We start from the raw sequence: 20430 nt of genomic DNA, 5'->3' as shown, positions 1-20430 counted from the left end.
AGTTTAGAATGTTTAAGTGAACTCAATAACTCTAATTTACAATTTAGAATACTTCACTCCAGTTCACAGGGTATAAGAAATAAATAGAATGCATTCCCTACCCTCATTACTGTACACAAGCCAATTTGCCACACATAATAACAGTAATAGTTTAATCATGGTTAAGTCCGGAAGGAAGATAAATATTTTTAACTAAATGGGTATGATAGTTACTTTTGTTCATGGATCAGACGTTCCTTTCATTCTCATAGTAGCTGGCCTTGAAAAGGATATTCTCAGTTTGGTTGACATAAACACCACACTAATGATGCTAAAACAATTCTGACAGTACTAGAAAACATTTGGAATAAGTATACTCAAAATCTATGTTTCACGCTTCGAGATATGAATACAGATAAATATTTGCTATTTGCTTTTACGTCGCACCGACACAGATAGGTCTTATGGCGACGATGGGATAGGAAAGACCTAGGAATGGGAAGGAAGCGCCCGTGGCCTTAATTAAGGTACAGCCAGAGCATTTGTCTGGTGTGAAAATGGGAAACAACGGAAAAGCATCTTCAGGGCTGCCGACAGTGGGGTTCGAACCCACTATCTTCCGGATGCGAGCTCACAGCTGCACACTCCTAACCACACGGCCAACTCACCCGGTTACAGAGAAATTAGAACGGAATCAACTGGCTAATGAAATGGCTACGTTATGTGAATGTTATAATCAAAGTGCATGCAACAGGATATTTCCAACTAAGGTTACAGATACTAGTAGTAGTATAATTGATACTGTATGTACTAATATTCCTTGTAAGTGTAACTGATCTAATATTTGAAATGATTTCAGTGACCACAACGTCATAGTTTATGATATTAACATTTTAGTCAAACCTATGACAAGGAGTCATAGGACAGTAAACAAAATGGATGCAATATTTATGGATGAATGATGAAAATCCACAGCCTGTTTCCAATCGACCGGGTCAGGAATGGAATTAATGAAGCCCCCATCTAACGGCGAGGATAGGAATCGTGCCGGCTGCCGAAGCCTGTCGCACTCCTCTGGGGCAATGATTAATAAATGACAAATGCAATGAAATGATATTGGAGTGTGTTGATGGAATGAATGACAGGGAAAACCCGAGTACCCGGAGAAAAACCTTTCCCGTCTCCGCTTTGAATTATGAATGATTATATGCCTAATAACTTTTTTTTACAAATTGTTTTACGTCGCACCGGCACTGATAGGTTTTATGACGATGATGGCAGAGGAAAGGGCTAGGAGTGGGAAGGAAGCGGCCGTGGCCTTAATATACAGCCCCACCATTTGCCTGGTGTAAAAATGGAAAACCACGGAAAAGCATCTTCAGGGCTGCCGACAGTGATGTTCGAACCCCCAAGGCTCCCGAATACAAGCTCACAGCCGCGCGACCGTAACCGCTCGGCCAACTTGCTCGATCTGTCTAATAACTCACTAATGATAAACGATAATGGTAATTGTGAAGCTACAGTAGATAAACCCAGTAATTATTTAAAAAAACACATTGTAAGGTTAAGAGCCATCACAGAAGGAAAATTTAATGTAGGGAAGTTAGGCTTTCTTGCCCATGGGCTACTCCTGGATTTTCAAATATCCTTGAACAAAAAAACATATTATATGGCAAAATTAAACGGCAGCAAAAAAGATTCAGCCCCTATGATTATATTTCCCATCCACTAACAAGAGCAGGACTAATATATTAACCTAAAATCATCGTATTAATGATCATAAAACATTATGGAATAACGAAACTTGGAAGTAAGTTAAAAATCATGTTATACACTAATGAACCATGCATAATGATCATCTCGACTCGGGAACACTTAGCGCGCCTGGAGTAGTACGTAACATTCTGGTAGCATGGTACAGTCGAACCTCGAAATCATATGGCATCAGGGAGTCTATTAAAACTATGTACAAATGTGCAGTTGGAGTCAACATGGCGAGGTTGAAAAGTATTTTCCATGCTCTTTTATGCATGATATTGGATTTTTCAAATGGTTTCTTCTTACTTTTAAGCGTAAAATAGTTAACTACCTCGTGTGAAACTATTTCTATATAATTTAGATTTCATCTGCTGTGTAATTGAATGTATGTACTGAACCATTACGAGCTTTAGTGCAGATGCTCTTGAAAAAAAAAACATGGCACGTCAGCCCTTGAAGGGCCTTGGCCTACCAAGCGACTGCTGCTCAGCCCGAAGGCCTGCAGATTATGAGGTGTCGTGTGGTCAGCAAGTGGCGAACTTCTGGGACCTTTACGCACCACTTTAAAAGAGACAAAAGGTACGTATGGTAAGACGATGGGAAGGAAAATGCCTTCGCAAGAAAATATTCATGTTGGGTGCGCAAAATCCGGAAAAATGGGATATATAAAAGTGAACGAATGGTATTATGGCGTATTCAAGTATAAAGCACCGTCCGGTAACATTGCACTCCTTCTGGATTCCTTATCCGGATATAAATATGTGCCAAATTAAGTACAGCTGGTGATAAAACCTCCTGGTGCCACAGCTCACATTTTTTTTTTTTTTTTTTTTTTTTTACAATTTTTCTTTACGTCGCATCGACGGATAGGTCATACGGCGACGATGGACAAGGAAAGGCCTAGGAATGGGAAGGAAGCAGCCGTATCCTTAATTGAGGTACAGCCCCAGCATTTGCCTGGTGTGAAAATGGGAAACCACGGAAAACCATCTTCAGGGCTGCCGACACTTGTGTTCGAACCTACTGTCTCCCGAATGCAAGCGCACAGGTACGCGACGCTAATCGCACGGGCACCTCGTTCGGTCCACAGCTTACTGACAACAACTATATGTATACGGGTTTAGAGTGTGAAAAGACCTTGAACGTAAATTATCTAAAACTGTTTGATTATTGAATTGGGTTATCGTTTCGGAGCAGAGAAACGCCCTCCTGAAAATAGTCTCTGTCATTCATTCAACTGCCGTCTCCTCGCTTTCGTCCCATGTGGCAGGCAGTACGCGCCATACGGAAGCCAGTACTTCTCCAAACACTCCGGAGGCCTTGAGCGTTCTGACAGTGGTGATATAAAACTTTCCTCTTGTCCTTATCCTCGTTTCGTTTCCTGTGGTTGAAGTCAAACCGCTTTGCTCTTTCAACATTTCTATAATGAGTACCATTGTTACAGAAACTATTAGGAGTACCTTGCTTTCGTGTGTAACATCCCTTGTGTGGCTCGAACCCCACTGTCGGCAGCCTTGAAGATGGTTTTCCGTTGTTTCCCATTTTCACACCAGGCAAATTCAGGGGCTGCACCTTCCGTAAGGTCACGGCCGCTTCCTTCCCACTCCTAGCCCCGCGGTGTATGGGGCAACGCGTTCGCCTATCACCCGGCGAACCCGGGTTCGATTCCCGGCCGGATCAGGGGTTTTTAATTGTAAATGATTAATATCCCTGGCCTGGGCACTGGGTGTTTGAGTGTCTTTTTTAATGTTCCTTTCCTCACATTCAACACTCTACACTTCCGCAATTACAGTTACACGCAGGTTCATATCATATGGTGCAAGTAGTGGCAAAAGATCTACAGAGGTCGACGACACGAACAAATATCATGTTAAAAAACATTTGTTATACAGATGTATACTGTTGTATTTTATACCTTTATATTCCTCATATTCGAAATGGTTTTCCTTGGTTTTCAATTTTAATTCCGGAATCAATCCAGGAATTAACTTATTCCATTCAACGATGCTACACCATTTTCGCGACGTGCTACGCGGTTGCCAACGGAATTAAAGAGAAGATTAGTAGCGCGGTCTCTAGTCGAGTGAACCCAGCATGCGCCGCACTCTGCCGTAGCTACGCGCGCTAATTCAAATATGCAAACTTTAACGCTTTCTGTAAGTCGCATGAACTAATTTCCGAAACACATTTCTTTCTTTCTTTATGTCACTCTTGGCTCATGTAACGTGCGTGCAAAATTTACGCAAGATCGGCGATTCCTCGGAACGCGAACAGTGCGTTGCGACACGACCAGTTATGATTACTAGCTCAGTAGATGAGTTCGAATCCCCCGTCGGGCATACTCGAAATGGTTTTCCGTGGTTTCCCATCTTAATTCTAGGGAAAAGCCGGGATAGTACCTTTCCCAAGGCCACGGCCGTTTCCTTCTCATTCCTAGCCCGCAAAATTACATCTATGCGTACTGACCACTCCCTCACATAGCGGAACATGTAGCTCACCACATGGGGTCTACCATGAAATTCAGTTACAGAATTTGTAAGCGGAACATGTCCTCGGACATATGCTAAAAGCGAGCAGTGAACTCAAATCACATCTGGCCGTTGTAGTAGCTCTTGGTCCTGTCTGTCGGAGGCTGGTTGGATCCTCAAATAGCACCACTAAAGGCTATGCAGGTATAGGGAAACCGCAAAAACCAATGGCGGTGCCAATACGACGTGTAGGCCTACTAGGCAAGATGAGGAGTGCTGTTGTAGCGCGACTGACTCTATGGGTAGCACCTTTTATATAATACTCAGATGCACTAGCCATTCTCTGAATGTCATCACTCAGCACAACCCACACCTCAGCAACTTCCATATTGTCACAGCCATGGATGAGACCGAGACTTTTGTGGAAGCTACATTTTCTTCGGGCCTGTGCCAAAAGACATGCTAAAGTACTAAATCCATCACGAAATGGCAACAGGCGGGAGCTCTTTTGTTTCCAGACTAGAGAAATGTACAAGAACGAATTGCATTCCACTGTTATCAATGTGCTAAGTCAGACAGGTTATTCACAAGAGAAACGTGTGTGTTAAGGTTATACTGCATCTAGGATAAATACATGGTTACTGATAAGATTAAATTCATTTGAAAAATGACTGTGTGCGATGAAAACCGTGGGAAATAAGTGGTACTGTATATCAAGTACCTTCGAGTAGAAGGACATTTAATTTAGCATTTAGAACAGCTCTGAACCACAATGCAAGGATGTTGTTGGGCCAGAATGTACAAGATTGAACTAAGAATGAGGTAAATGTATAGAATTTTAGAACTTTGTAATGTTTGAGTTTCCCTACAGTGAATGAGAAAACATTTTTTTTTAATTCGAAACGAAATTCCGACTTCCGAAGAGACACATGTCTCTGAGGTTTATTCAGCCTACACCAAAAATGTGTGCCAGGCTAATTCCTGGGAGCAAAGACAACCGGGCATAGAGCTAACTACTCGAGCACGTTTGGTGCTGAGCTTACGAGTGGTGGGAACTTTTAACTATCCCTCCTCTAAAGACCTTCATAGTCTCTACAGAGATGGCGGGAAAATACAAGTAGAAAACACAGTGCACAAGTTTGTCTTGTAAGATAACGCCTAGGGGTTTAGATTCTTTGTTTTACCTAGCCTTTTAAACTGTGCGAGGTTCTAAAATGGAGAGAGATAGAGAAAAGTGGATTAAAACTACGCCCTCGATCCTTCTCGATGTAGTTTTTCGTGGTTTGGCACTTCACACTTTCAGGCAAATGTCAGGTTAGTACCTAACGTAAAGATCAAGGCCGCTTACTTTCCAATTCAAGTTTCGATTAATTACAAATCTTTCATACACCCGTACAGACATCACACTGGCACATGTGACTGGAGACAAGCTCCCTTACATGAAGAAGAAGAAGAAGAAGAAGAAGAAGAATCATCTTACACTGAAAACGTAATATCCTCAATCCCTAACTCTAAGTGATAATAGACAATCAGCGTAAAAAGAAAAATCATTCAGAATCTGATAAAATGTATTATTCACGTCTAAGATGCACATAATGGCGAGACTGATTTCTGTAGTAGGTAAACATCAACAAAGGATTTGGGGGACGAGCTAACAGAAAATGCGACAAGGACTCTCCTTTATTTGATAACACTTTTAGACAAAAGTGACTCAAGATCGGTTGACGTCCATCGGGTGTTAATAGTGCGATATTGAGCTGATCCAGAAGTGTTGAAAGAGGACAGTAATATCGAATAGATACTAATAAAATCATCATCATCATCATCATCATCTATTTACCCTTCAGGGTCGGCTTTTCCCTCGGACACAGCGAGAGATCCCAACTCTACCGCCTCAAGGGCAGTGTCCTGGAGCTTCAGACTCTTGGTCGGGGATACAACTGGGGAGAATGACCAGTACCTCGCCCAGGCGGCCTCACCTGCTATGCTGAACAGGGGCCTTGTGGAGGGATGGGAAGATTGGAAGGGATAGACAAGGAAGAGGGAAGGAAGCGGCCGTGGCCTTATGTTAGGTACCATCTCGGCATTCGCCTGGAGGAGAAGTGGGAAACCACGGAAAACCACTTCCAGGATGGCTGAGGTGGGAATCGAACCCAACTCTACTCAGTTGACCTCCCGAAGCTGAGTGGACCCCGTTCCAGCCCTCATACCACTTTTCAAATTTCGTGGCAGAGCCGGGAATCGAACGCGGGCCTCCGGGGGTGGCAGCTAATCACGCTAACCACTACACCACAGAGGCGGACTACTAATAAAATACTAAGCTTTATCCACTGAAAAACAGTATAATCAAAACATACGACCGCGTTGTGTAGTAGATGCACCAGTAGGCAGCAATAAAGTGAAGGTTTAGTTTCTGAGGAAGCGGAAAAAAGCCTTCGTGAAATGTGAAGTTTTCCTGAAGTTCGTCTCTCAAAAGACTATCATTTTGTGTAGTTGTAGTAGTTGTAGTAGTACGTCCCGCTAACTTTTTTTTACTGTTTTTACAGATGCGGCCGTCCCGAAATTTTGTCCCGCAGGAGTTCTTTTATGTGCCTATAAAGACAGGTGTATCCGTGTTGATGAAGATGACAAATGGATCCATTTGATATAAGGAACCATATTTCGGAAACGATCGAGTCAAACGTTACGTAAAATTCTACTAATTTAAGTCTGTTGACCTGCACAAGTTTCGCAAGCTGCTCCATTTACAAATGTTGTATTCTTAACACATGTAGTGTACAGTACAGTCGGAGGTATCAGACTTTTGACTGCCTGCCGCAGTGGTGTAGTGGATACGGTGCTGGTCTACTAATCACAAGTTAACGGGTTCAAACCCGACTGAGGTCGGTAGCTTTTAAGGGTGTTTAAAGATGGCAATCCCATGTCGTTGGCTTACGGCACGTTAAAGAAGCACTGTGGGACGAAATTCCGACCCCCCGGCGTCTGTTAAGAACGGACGGATGTTAAACAACTTGGGCTATTAATAACTTCTGACTCGAACGTTTCCTGATCTCAAACTGATCCATTTGCCGTCCTCCATCATACCTGAAACTTTGCAACATCATACCGGAGACAGTCTGTACACCGTCATGAGGCTGGCGTATGAATGAGTTCCTTCAACTACCACCAGACAGAGGGGGCAGTAGAAAGTAAACCCGCCAACTTGGGGTTAGAAGGGGAAAACTCTACCGTCTGAGCCACAAAGGCCTACATTATTATTATTATTATTATTATTATTATTATTATTATTATTATTATTATTTCCGGTTCCATGGCTAAATGGTTAGCGTGGTGGCCTCTGGCCACAGGGGTCTCGGGTTGGATTCCCGGCAGGGTCGGGAATTTTAACCTTAATTGGTTAATTTCGCTGGCACGGGGGCTGGGTGTATGTGTCGTCTTCATCATCATTTCATCCTCATCATGACGCGCAGGTCGCCTACGGGAGTCAAATCAAAAGACCTGCATCTGGCGAGCCGAACTTGTCCTCTGACACTCCCGGCACTAAAAGCCATATGCCATTTCATTTCATTATTATTTTTTTTTTTTTTGCTAGGGGCTTTACGTCGCACCGACACAGATAGGTCTTATGGCGACGATGGGATAGGAAAGGCCTAGGAGTTGGTAGGAAGCGGCCGTGGCCTTAATTAAGGTACAGCCCCAGCATTTGCCTGGTGTGAAAATGGGAAACCACGGAAAACCATTTTCAGGGCTGCCGATAGTGGGATTCGAACCTACTATCTCCCGGATGCAAGCTCACAGCCGCGCGCCTCTACGCGCACGGCCAACTCGCCCGGTCATTATTATTATTATTATTATTATTATTATTATTATTATTATTATTATTATTATTATTATTATCCGCCTCTGTAGCGTAACGGATAGTGTTATTAGCTGCCGTCCTCGGATGCCCGGTACTGTCAGAAATATTTAAGAATGGCAGGAGGGCTGGTATGTCGTTGAAATGGTACATGCAGCTCACCTCTATTGGGGGTGTGCCTGAAAAGAGTTGCACTACCTCGGGATGAGGACACGAGTTTACATTATTATTATTATTATTATTATTATTATTATTATTATTATTATTATTATTATTATTATTAAATATTATACATCCTAAAGCACGTAGAATTGATGGTTACGTGATTTGTAAACCCTAACTGGAAGCCATACGTCTATTGTAATTTTTTATGTAAATGTCTGACTCGAATAATAGCGTAGTAGAAGTAGTAGCAATCCGGTTACATGGCTACATAACGTGCCGTCCTTTGGTCCAAGGGATCCGGGGTTCGATTCCCGGCCAGGTCGGAGATTTTAAACCTCATTGGTTAATTTGGATGGCTCGAGGTCTGACCGCGTGTGCCGTCTCCATAATTAGAATTCATCACAGTTAGGGCGCCATCCTCCCAAACGCGCAGGTTGCCTATAGACGTCAATCTGAAAGACTTGCACCAGGCTTCTCTGGAGGCCACACGCCATTTTATATAATAATAATAATAATAATAATAATAATAATAATAATAATAATAATAATAATAATAATAATAATAATAATAAATCAGTTAGTTGTTCCTTCTTCGCAAATGTAGTGAATCGTAACAGAATTCAATGCATTAGCCTTCTTAGCCTACAGTACAGTAGAACCCCGTTTATCCAAAATAAAGGGGGCGGAACCACTTCGGTTGACGCGTTTTTTCGGATGACACATGGCAAGTATTTTTGGACGTTAAATGTCGGAATAAAAATGCATAAACTATGTCAAGCAATGTTGCATACTATATATTAACATTAAAATGTTTACATAATGTCACTCATTGTATAACGTTAGTGGTTTTCTACTGAATTTTCTTGGTGCAGCGCTGTCGTGCAGCTATGTCGCGCTAACATTTAATCAACAATACATCAGCTGGTGTAGGTTCATTGCTTTGTTCAACAAAGCGCAAATCAATCTGAAATAATGAAACATTTTTTGTTACTTCTGACTGAAGTATGTATACAGTAATTTTATTACAGTAGTGTAATTAAAGTGTGTAGTACTGTATTTTAGTAAACATTCGAAATCAATCTTATCTCCAATGCATTAAATCCATCATCTGCTGTAACTCGATTCTCAGAACTGCTATTGTCAAAGTCGGAGTCGTCTGCATAATCTTCATGACGAATAATACAGTATTATTATTATTATTATTATTATTATTATTATTATTATTATTATTATTATTATTATTAATAATAATAATAATAATTAAATATTAATAATAATAATAATAATAATAATAATAATAATAATAATAATAATAATAGAAGCCTCCGTGGCTCAGGCGGCAGCGCGCCGGCCTCTCACCACTGGATCCCGTGGTTCAAATCCCGGTCACTCCATGCGAGATTTGTGCTGGACAAAGCGGAGGCGGGACAGGTTTTTCTCCGGGTACTCCGGTTTTCCCTGTCATATTTCATTCCAGCAACACTCTCCATTAACATTTCATTTCATCTATCAGTCATTTATCATTGCCCCAGAGGAGTGCGACAGGCTTCGGCAGCCGGCACATTTCCTATCCTAGCCGCTAGATGGGGGCTTCATTCATTCCATTCCTGACCCGGTCGAATGACTGGAAACAGGCTGTGGATTTTCAATAATAATAATAATAATAATAATAATAATAATAATTCCTGCTTGTTCAAGAAAAGTGGATCATGGAACGAACTAGATGGCAAGAAACTTTTGTTTTATGCTACACGTACATTCTGGCATAAGTCATAATATAAAAATAGGATTTGCCCAGTAGCTCTCAACATATATAGTAAGAGAATTATTAATATCGATGGCTAAGAACGAGAGAGTAAAAAACAAAATATTGAAATACAGTTTTGCCAGAGCATTTCGGTTAAGGCAGGTTTCGGTTAAGTGAAGTTCGGTTAAGCGGGTTCTACTGTATATGCCTTTTATTCGATTTCCTTCGATATTGAATAGTAGGGCCTATGCATCTTTGGGGCACACTTGAAGAGTTCTACTAGAATTAGATCTTTATTTTTTTACGTCGCACCGACACAGATGGTTCTTATGGCGACGATGGGACAGGAAAGCGCTAGGAGTGGGAAGGAAGCGGCCGTGGCCTTAATTAGGGCACAGCCCCAGCATTTGCCTGGTGTGAAAATGGGAAACCACGGAAAACCATTTTCAGGGCTGCAGATAGTGGGGTTCGAACCTATTATCTCCCGAATACTGGATACTGGCCGCACTTAAGCGACTGCAGCTATCGAGCTCGGTAGACTTAGATCTCATCACTACAGACATCACTTTCAACTTTCTAACCCTGATTTGATACCAAATTCCTACAATTTAATTCAAGTCCTTGCATGAGTGACGGACTGCCTCTGTCCTTGCGACAAGACCAATTATACAAACCAAACTATTTGTATAATTTTCATGCACTGTGAATTGAATCATATACGTTATGAATAATAACAGAATTTCAGTTTTGTGCGGCTTAACAATAAACTCATTGTAAAGCAGATACTCAGCACGGTTTTTTTATCTCTACCGATACCTTCGATTTCCTGTAACACTTTTCGTTTGGTAAAGACGATGAATATTTCCTCACTTCTAATCACCACCATTTAAGAATGACTATAAAATCCCATCTTAGTAGCTTTTCCTGACATGTTAAACAATCCCTTCTTCTCGAACAGAACATAGTCGCAGCCGTGTATTCTTCTCCTAAACTTATCAATCACCTTTGAACCTCCCGTTTGAGGTCTACACAGTAGCGTTGCTAAGAAGCGAAGGGGCACCCACGCAATAATTGAGAATTGGCCCCTCGTTTCCTGATAAGGAAATTTACAAGCTTATTTCGTAGATAAGGTTATATATTATTACGATGAACAACGACGCAACGATAATAATAATAATAATAATAATAATAATAATAATAATAATAATAATTTAGTTTCCAAATCCGAAGGAATTAAAATAATACACTTACATGGTACGAACACACAAAAACAAATGTATATTCTAATTATAGTAACCGAAACACGCTGTCCGTTACAATATTAAGAAATAATCTCGTTCCTAGGACCAAATAATTTACAACACAACCGTGCATCGTAGCCCACTTAGCTACATTGACTGCCGAGAGTAATAAACAGCCTCGAAACTTCAGTACAGTGGAACCTTGGATTGCGAGCATTATTCGTTCCGGCAACATGCTTGTAATCCAAAGCGCTCGTATATCAAAGCAAGTTTTCCCATAAGAAACAATTGAAACGCGGATGATTCGTCCACAACACAAAAATATTTATTTGCATACCATTTCTAAAACAAAACATAACGTAAAACAAATTAAAGTGCACTTTTCCTTACAATACAATCATTGTTGGGTGAGGGAGACGAGAGATGACATGAGAAGAGTTACTGCGTAGCACGAATTTCACTAACGGAATCGCTGCTAATTGGAGGTGAATGACGTGAACAATCATGAGCTGGTGGAAGAACATGGCAAGAACTGACCACCAACGAACTGATGGACCTGCATCGCGAACAACAGGAGGAGGTTATGGAGATCTCGTGCGGGCTCACTGGAATTGTTTTCTTTTCGTGCAACTTTAACGAGGAACCTGTCCAATAACTGTTGCTTTTGCCTCTTTTTGAGGATTTCACGAAAATGTGACATTGCATTGTCATTGAACTGATTCATCGCTCGCACTGCTACAGCCTTATTCGGGTGGTGATTTTCCAAAAAAAAAAATTGCACTTTTTCCCACATTTTGCACTTCTCCCGAATCTCAGTTGAAGTGAGAGATTCCACTTACTTTCCTCCTCCTCTTCCCCGCACGAGATCTCCATAACCTCCTCCTGTTGTTCGCGATGCAGGTCCATCAGTTCGTTGGTGGTCAGTTCTTGCCATGTTCTTCCACCAGCTCATGATTGTTCACGTCATTCACCTCCAGCCCCATAGTCTTCCCTAAGGACACAATTTCATCGACAATCGGCGGCTCATTGTCACCAACAATCCCTTCAAAGTCACCTCTGAGAACACAGTCAGGCCACAGCTTTCCACAAGCGGAAGAGAGAGTTCTCTTGGTGACTCCATCCCAGGCTTCATCGATGATCTTCAGGCAGTTCACGATGGGGAAATAATTTCTTCCAAACTCTCGGAGGGTAAGGTTTGTTCCTTCGGTCACTTCGAAGCATCGCTGAAATAGTGCTTTGGTGTATAGCTTCTTGGAGTTCGAAATGACTTGCTTATCCATAGGCTGGAGTAGTGTTGGGAGGAAGGAACTTAACCTTCAAGGCCTCAAGACCTGGAGGATGAGCAGGAGCACTGTCCATAACCAGCAAGACATTGAGCGGCACATTATATTCTGAAAAGTATTTCTGTACAGGACCAAAGATCTCGTTCATCTATTCAACAAACGAACAGGGAAGGGGAAACGTAGACACACGTGACGCTCGTATTGCGGAACCTCACTCGCATATCAAGTTACAATTTATTTAAGATGTTTGCTCGTCTTGCAAAACACTCGTAGACAAAGTTACTCGCATTCCGAGGATTCACTGTATTTAGAGTTTAGATAAGGAGGATGTCTTTGGTAAGGCATCTTCGCTGACTACTGGGCTCTCAGAACTGGCTAATTGTTATGAGTGGCAGCAAGGGATGTTTATTATTGGAACAGGTTGGGAAGCCCACATTCTTTCAGAAATAACTACCGTACTGCTATTGACGAAAGAAGCTCTGCACTACGACGGCCTAAGTTTGGAATAACCCTCTGTAATTAAAATAATACTGTGTTGCGTTCTGTAGCTTTACCAATATGTAAAATCACTCTTCAGCTAATGAATAACAAAAAGTCATGGGCCCCTCACATGCCGCCCACCCCGCGGGGTCCTCACTCGCATATCAAGTTACAATTTATTTAAGATGTTTGCTCGTCTTGCAAAACACTCGTAGACAAAGTTACTCGCATTCCGAGGATTCACTGTATTTAGAGTTTAGATAAGGAGGATGTCTTTGTTAAAGCATCTTCGCTGACTACTGGGCTCACAGAACTGGCTAATTGTTATGAATCTACAACAGCGCTAATAGTGAAATAATCGATAATTCAACTTTATTATTTCCTCTCTTCTCTCCTTTCTTCTGTCTCCTCACTCTTTACCTAAAGTTGCTGCAATATCGCTTAAATTATTGCATGCTAAAAGGCGTGAATACTGGTTTCATATCCTTGTATGGACCTTGTTAGAATGCCATTGTAGTTTAATAATCTATACAAGCATTGCATTCTTTGTGTGTCACAATACTTCCTCATTTCTGTTCTAACTTTATCTAATGCTACTGCTTTGTGACTGTAGTTTGTCCTCCGTGTAATACTTCTCCTCTTTTTCTTCCTCAGAATAATTGTGTTTTCACACACTTTCTTCCATATCATGACATCGTCTGTGGAAATCATAGAAAGGTTTCCTTTTACAGTAAACAATACTTAAGGTAGATTACGAGCCTGCTTCATTCTCGCTTACAATCCCAAAAGGTTTTACGACCTCTCATAAATACCGTATTTAAACGAATAATAATAATTGAGGCACGAAATTGGGGTGCGGGATTTATTTGCGTCAAGGTAGGCAACGCGCTCTTGGTTCACGTAGTTTTCGATGCTGGGTGTATAGTTATGCATTGTATTACTGCAGATGGAAGAAAACAGGCCCCCTATGTCATATTTAAACGGAAAACAATTCACACCTTTAATTCAAAACAATTGTTTTACAGAGTAATTTAAATTCGAATTTTCTCTGCGTCACGATAGAACGAGTATTCCAGAACGTGCATGGGTAACTTCCCGCACTTTCACTCCCTTCTATGCGTCTACAGTGTTTGTTTATAGTTGCCAAGTTTGAGTTAAATCGTGAAATACCTGTCACGTATGAAGGCCTACTTGCCAATGTTCATGGCAAATTTATTTTATAGTAGTGATAATGCATTTTTATCATCTCAAATAAGTTCAGGCAAAGTAGCTATATCCGTCACGTTCATATTTGCGTAAAGACCGCGTGGAAGAGGAGTGATATGAAATGTTTGTTTGTGCCTACGTTACTCTTTCGCTAGAAGTAATTTTAGTTCATTTCATTTTTTCAAAATTATCCTTCCTTATATTAGGGTGCGGGGATTATTCGCGTAAATTCGGTATCTGTAAATAATTCCTCAAATCTTCTCGTGATTTTCATTCCAGCCGTGCAATTATTTGTTATCGGACAGAGTAGCTGAGACAGTAGAGTACTGGCCTTCTCAGATCAAGTTGGCAGGTTCGATACTGGCTCGGTCCATGGCGGTATTTGAAGGTGCTCAAATAAGTCAGCCTCGTGTCGGTAGATTTACTGGCACGTAAAAGAACTACTACGGGACAAAATTCCGCACCTCGGCTTCTCCGAAAACCGTAAAACTAGTTAGTGGGACCAAATCCAAAAAAACCCATGGCGCAACAACCCCGAAGGGCTCTGGCCTTCCAAGCGACCGCTGCTCAGCCGGAAGACCTGCAGATTACGAGGTGTCATGTGGTCAGCACGACGAATCCTCGCTTCTCGCTTCTATGCGTCTACAGTGTGTTTCATAGTTGCCAAGTTTGAGTGAAATCGTGAAATACTGTCACGTATGAAGGCCTACTTGCCAATTTTCATGGCAAATTTATTTTATAGTAGTGATAATGCATTTTTATCATCTCAAATATGTTCAGGCAAAGTAGCTATATCCGTCACGTTCATATTTGCGTAAAGACTGCATGGAAGAGGAGTGATATGAAATGCCATTATTCTTGGTTTCCTAGACCGGAGCCGCCATCTCACCGTCAGATAGCTCTCAATTGTAACCACGTAGGCTGAGGGGACTTCGAACCAGCCCTCAGATCTTGGGCAAAAATCACTGACCTGGCCGGAAATCGAATACGGAGCCTCAGGGTAAGAGACAAGCACGCTACTACTACAGGGCAAGCAGTTAGTGGGACGTAAAGATAGTAACATTATTCTTAAAAGTGCGAGACCTCATGTACATACAAAATGTTCCCTAGACCTACCGTAAGAGGACAATATTTACACGGTTTCCAAGATACTTAAATAGTACTATGCAACATGTCGTTGCCGGGACAAAACTTCCTATGTGATAATATTTTTGGAGATATACTGACCCGCAGCACAAACTTTATGAAGAGCGAGAATGCCTTGACAATATTCACACAATATTGCACCTTAGATGACAGAACCTTACCGGCCAAAGTTCTAAGCTAAAATATTTCACACAGGAGGTTTTGTCCCGGCAGCGACGATATGCAAGTACACTGTAGTTAATTTCATATTGCTCGTTCATTCTCACTATCGCCCATTCGTCAGTCATTCCTGTGCTCACATACTTCTTTTCTTTCAATCTACCAGCCTGTCATTCACACATTCCTGTACTCACATACTCCCTTTCTATCAATCTACCAGCCTGTCATTCACACATTCCTTTGTTCAATACGTTCTTTCAATCTACCAGCCTGTCATTCACACATTCCTGTACTCACATACTCCCTTTCTATCAATCTACCAGCCTGTCATTCACACATTCCTTTGTTCAATACGTTCTTTCAATCTACCAGCCTGTCATTCACACATTCCTGTACTCACATACTCCCTTTCTATCAATCTACCAGCCTGTCATTCACACATTCCTTTGTTCAATACGTTCTTTCAATCTACCAGCCTGTCATTCACACATTCCTGTGTTCAATACGTTCTTTCAATCTACCAGCCTGTCATTCACACATTCCTGTACTCACATACTCCCTTTCTATCAATCTACCAGCCTGTCATTCACACATTCCTTTGTTCAATACGTTCTTTCAATCTACCAGCCTGTCATTCACACATTCCTGTGTTCAATACGTTCTTTCAATCTACCAGCCTGTCATTCACACATTCCTGTACTCACATACTCCCTTTCTATCAATCTACCAGCCTGTCATTCACACATTCCTTTGTTCAATACGTTCTTTCAATCTACCAGCCTGTCATTCACACATTCCTTTGTTCAATACGTTCTTTCAATCTACCAGCCTGTCATTCACACATTCCTGTACTCACATACTCCCTTTCTATCAATCTACCAGCCTGTCATTCACACATTCCTGTGTTCAATACGTTCTTTCAATCTACCAGCCTGCCATTCACACATTCCTGTACTCACATACTCCCTTTCTATCAATCTACCAGCCTGTCATTCACACATTCCTTTGTTCAATACGTTCTTTCAATCTACCAGCCTGTCATTCACACATTCCTGTGTTCAATACGTTCTTTCAATCTACCAGCCTGTCATTCACACATTCCTTTGTTCAATACGTTCTTTCAATCTACCAGCCTGTCATTCACACATTCCTGTACTCACATACTCCTTTTCTATCAATCTACCAGCCTGTCATTCACACATTCCTGTGTTCGCATCCTTTCCTTCCGCCAGTCTACCATTCACTCATTCATCCACACACTCAAACACACGTGCACCAGTTCCATGAAATTACGTTTTTCTTACATACATCTGAAATTTTGGGAGAGGCAAGTTCTTGACATCCACTGACAGCGAGTTCCATAGCTTTACGGAACGCCAATAAAAACTCTTCTGAAAGGCAGAGGTACGGGCGAAAGGCGGACAACTCCTTCGTCTCTCTGAGCTGAGCGGTAAACAGATGATGATGCTTGTTGTTTAAAGGGGCCTAACATCGAAGGTCATCGGCCCGAGCGGTAAACAAACGATAGGCGCTGGAAGGGATGAATTTCTATAGAGGCAGAGAGGGCTGAGTGCGATTGGTTCTTGAAGGTGTTAAAATACGTCAGACTAGTGTCGGTAGATATGCTGACACGTAAAGATCTACTGCAGTAAAAATATTCTGGCATCTCGGCGTTCCGTAAACCGTAAAAGTAGTAACATTATTTTGGTAGGTAGTTCCAAAACATAATGCATGTTTAAATTTAGTGTTATGATGAAAACTGTATGTTTCGATAAGAATGTACAGATAACACACCGAATAATTACTGCCTGATTAAAACGGAGGTATCTGTGAGGTGTGCTCTGCGACTCCGAAGTGCCGATGAGAGCCAAAGGCAAAGTCTACAAAACTACCTTTGCACCTGCTATACTGTATGGAACACAATGCTGGACTGCTAGAAAAGCACGTGAACAATGGTTGCTTGGCAAAGGCATTGAGATACTACAGTAGGCAGGTGTCACTCGGCTTGATAAGATCCGCAATAAGTATACCGGATGATTCAAAAGATTGCGCAGAAACTAAAGCAGGACTAGAGGATCAAAGTACAACTTTTGAGTAGGATTGTATAGTCTACGTCTAGAACGAAACCCTGCGCCAGGACAAGCTCGAGAATGTCAAGAACCATATAATGAACAATTTATTTGTATTTATTTTCCTTAATTGCTTTACATTCATAAACAATGGATCAGTAGAGAAGGTTCAGCTGCTTGGGCAGCCCACTCCCTTGCTGACATCTCTGGATTTTTTTTTCTTGGGAGCATAGTAAAAGCCTTGTGTACACGATACCCGTGCCCGACCCGGAAATGTTTCTCGCCAGGGTTCTTGCTGAATCCGATGAAGTTCGTGTGATGCGTAGGCCCTAGTGTATGTAGTAAGAGCGCACCAGTGTTGATTGTGCTGATGTGATGTCTGCATTAAATGTAGTAGATGACAGTTCCAACTTCGAACTGATTTTGTAAACAATTTTCGGAGGCTGACTTCAATGTGTGAACAAATGACCATCACTTCATTGGATGTCAGTTCTGAATTGATTAGGAATATGGAGCGTCGTTCCCCATCTCGTCCATGACATTTCTGTACTTGCCTGGCTGAAGGGTTTCGCTCTAGGCTACACGATCCTATTTCGAAGTTGTTCTATTTTGACCCCTCTATGGGCTATTTCAGTTTCTGAGCAACCTTTCGAATCACCCGTATAAGATGCTCTGTTAAAGCAGTTCCTATCACTGAGAGGCTCAATAAAAGCCAGATGAAATGGTATGGACGTATGGCGACGATGGGAGAGGAAAAGCCTAAGAGTGGAAAGGAAGCGACCATGGCCTTAATTAAGATACAGTCTGAGCATTTACCTGGTGTGAAAATGGGAAACGACGGGAAACAATCTTCAGGACTGCCGACAGCGGGGTTCGAACTCACTATCTCTCGATCTGGTATACTGATCAATGAGATAACTGTATAGTTGTTACAACCCTTCCTGTTCCGTTGCTTATAGATAAGTGCAATTAGTGCTTTAGTCCAATCAGAAGGAACAAGCATAATATGCTAAATTAAATGAGAGAAATATAACGATCAAACCAAACTAATTACACCTGGATACTTGGAATATCAAGAAATATGTTTAAGTGTTGAATTTTAAGTCAGAAATATAATAAACGCAGTATTTCCTTCTTGGTTATTCAGCTAATTCTGAACCATTCAACATATCGACATTCTGTTTTCACTTTCAGCAGTTTTACCGAGAGGCTCATACAGTAATTGAACTTGCAATACTTTTCCAGGGTGCCAGAATCTCCTGACGGTACTAGCTTTGTTTTTTTTAAGCAGAACTACACTTGTTTTCTATACCTGGATAACAACTTACAAATATATTATGAATTCGGCACCGTGACAATTTTAAAAATCGGACTTCTCCAGAAAATGTAATGTATTCAAATATGCTTCATTTGCCAGTCGTGGACTGTGCCCTGTTCGATTCACGCTACGTATGAAACATGAGCTAGCTGTTGACATAGAGAGTTGCTTTGCCTTCTTCTGATAGCTAGGTGAAACAAATTGAAACCGTTTGACGATTTCGCCTCAGGGAGTAATGCCAGTTACAAGACGGTAATACGATCAAAATTGCGAATAAAGTTAAAATTACAAAAGCCATCACAGCAGTTCCTACACTCACGTTATAGCTTCGGTATTCTATTTCTTCGAAATACAGTATTTCCTTCTTCGGTTACTATTCTCGTTAATAAGTTCGGGTTCGTGTATTTCAGAATATTGATGCCGTACTGCCCAGTAAGATACTTCAAGGAATGATGTAAGAGTAATTGTAAGAGTATTTCTAGAAATGTACAGAAACTGATATCAAACGAATGTGTACAGATGCAAGATACAAGGAAAAATTTTGGAGAATGTTTTAAGTACCAAAAAAATAAAGAACTGTACAAAAACTTGACACCATTGAACGAAAATTTCTAGCAGCTAGATTGTGTGAAAGAAAGATTTAACAGAAAGGTACTTGGCACATTTTGGCATACCCAAGTATAAGTAAATGATAAGGAGGTGATTTTGTAAACAATATTTACATTATGTTCAATTAACTTTCGTATAATAATAATAATAATAATAATAATAATAATAATAATAATAATTCGCGTACTCACCTCGGAACCGTACGCACTGTTACAGGAGCCTGAAGACACTGAGGAGCTGATCAGTGCACAGCGGCCGATGAGGTTCTTATCACCAAACTGCGGGCTACGTCATACCAATACTGAAACCTGAATACCACTTCCTACCCCGTATCGGAAGTGTACACAGGCGAGGACAGAATGATTTCCTTTGGAGGCTCAGACAAACAAGTAATCCGTTGAGGCGATTCTAAATGCACTAATTGTGAATCACGAACACACAGGCAAGTTTGTAACCGTCAATATCGTTATCATAGCTACGAAACCTTCAGTGATGTTATGTTTGGAAGGTGCTGGGTTCGAACTCCACTGTCGGCTGCCCTGAAGAAAGTTTTATGTGGTTTTCCAGCAAGGTTAATTAATTTCGTGTGGCTATATCTACCCGGGTGCAGCCCTTGTAAGGCAGACCCTCCGATGAGGGTGAGCGGCATCTGCCATGTGTAGGTAAGTGCATGTTATTGTGGTGGAGAATAGTGTTACGTGTGATGTGTCAGTTGCAGGGATGTTGGGGACAGCACAATCACCCAGCCCCCGAGCTACTGGAACTAACCAATGAAGGTTAAAATTCCCGACCACCGGGAGAGTTGGCCGTGCGGTTGGGAACACACAGCTGTGAGATTGCATCCGGGAGATAGTGGATTCGAATCCCACGAAGATGGTTTCCCGTGGTTTCCCATTTTCACACCAGGCAAATTCTGGGGCTGTGCCTTAATTAAGGCCACGCCGCT

General features: G+C 41.5%; 1 protein-coding gene across 2 annotated transcripts in view; it reads right to left on the bottom strand.

Moving 5' to 3' along the window:
- The window catches only part of LOC136867221 (DNA damage-regulated autophagy modulator protein 2), a 189339-nt gene extending 169600 nt beyond the window's left edge, over positions 1-19739 (bottom strand). Inside the window, exon 1 of one of the 2 annotated variants that reach the window (XM_067144358.2) lies at positions 19676-19739. The gene's annotated coding sequence lies outside the window, so the exon portion shown is untranslated. The remainder of the gene's footprint in view (positions 1-19675) is intronic. The other variant, XM_067144359.2, reaches the window with a different exon arrangement.
- Positions 19740-20430: the final 691 nt, after the last annotated feature.

This window comes from Anabrus simplex, chromosome 3 (genome assembly GCF_040414725.1).
Source record: "Anabrus simplex isolate iqAnaSimp1 chromosome 3, ASM4041472v1, whole genome shotgun sequence".
Taxonomy (NCBI): Eukaryota; Metazoa; Arthropoda; class Insecta; order Orthoptera; family Tettigoniidae; genus Anabrus; species Anabrus simplex.
Note: the sequence above shows the minus strand (reverse complement) of the source record. Positions and strands in the feature narration are given on the sequence as shown.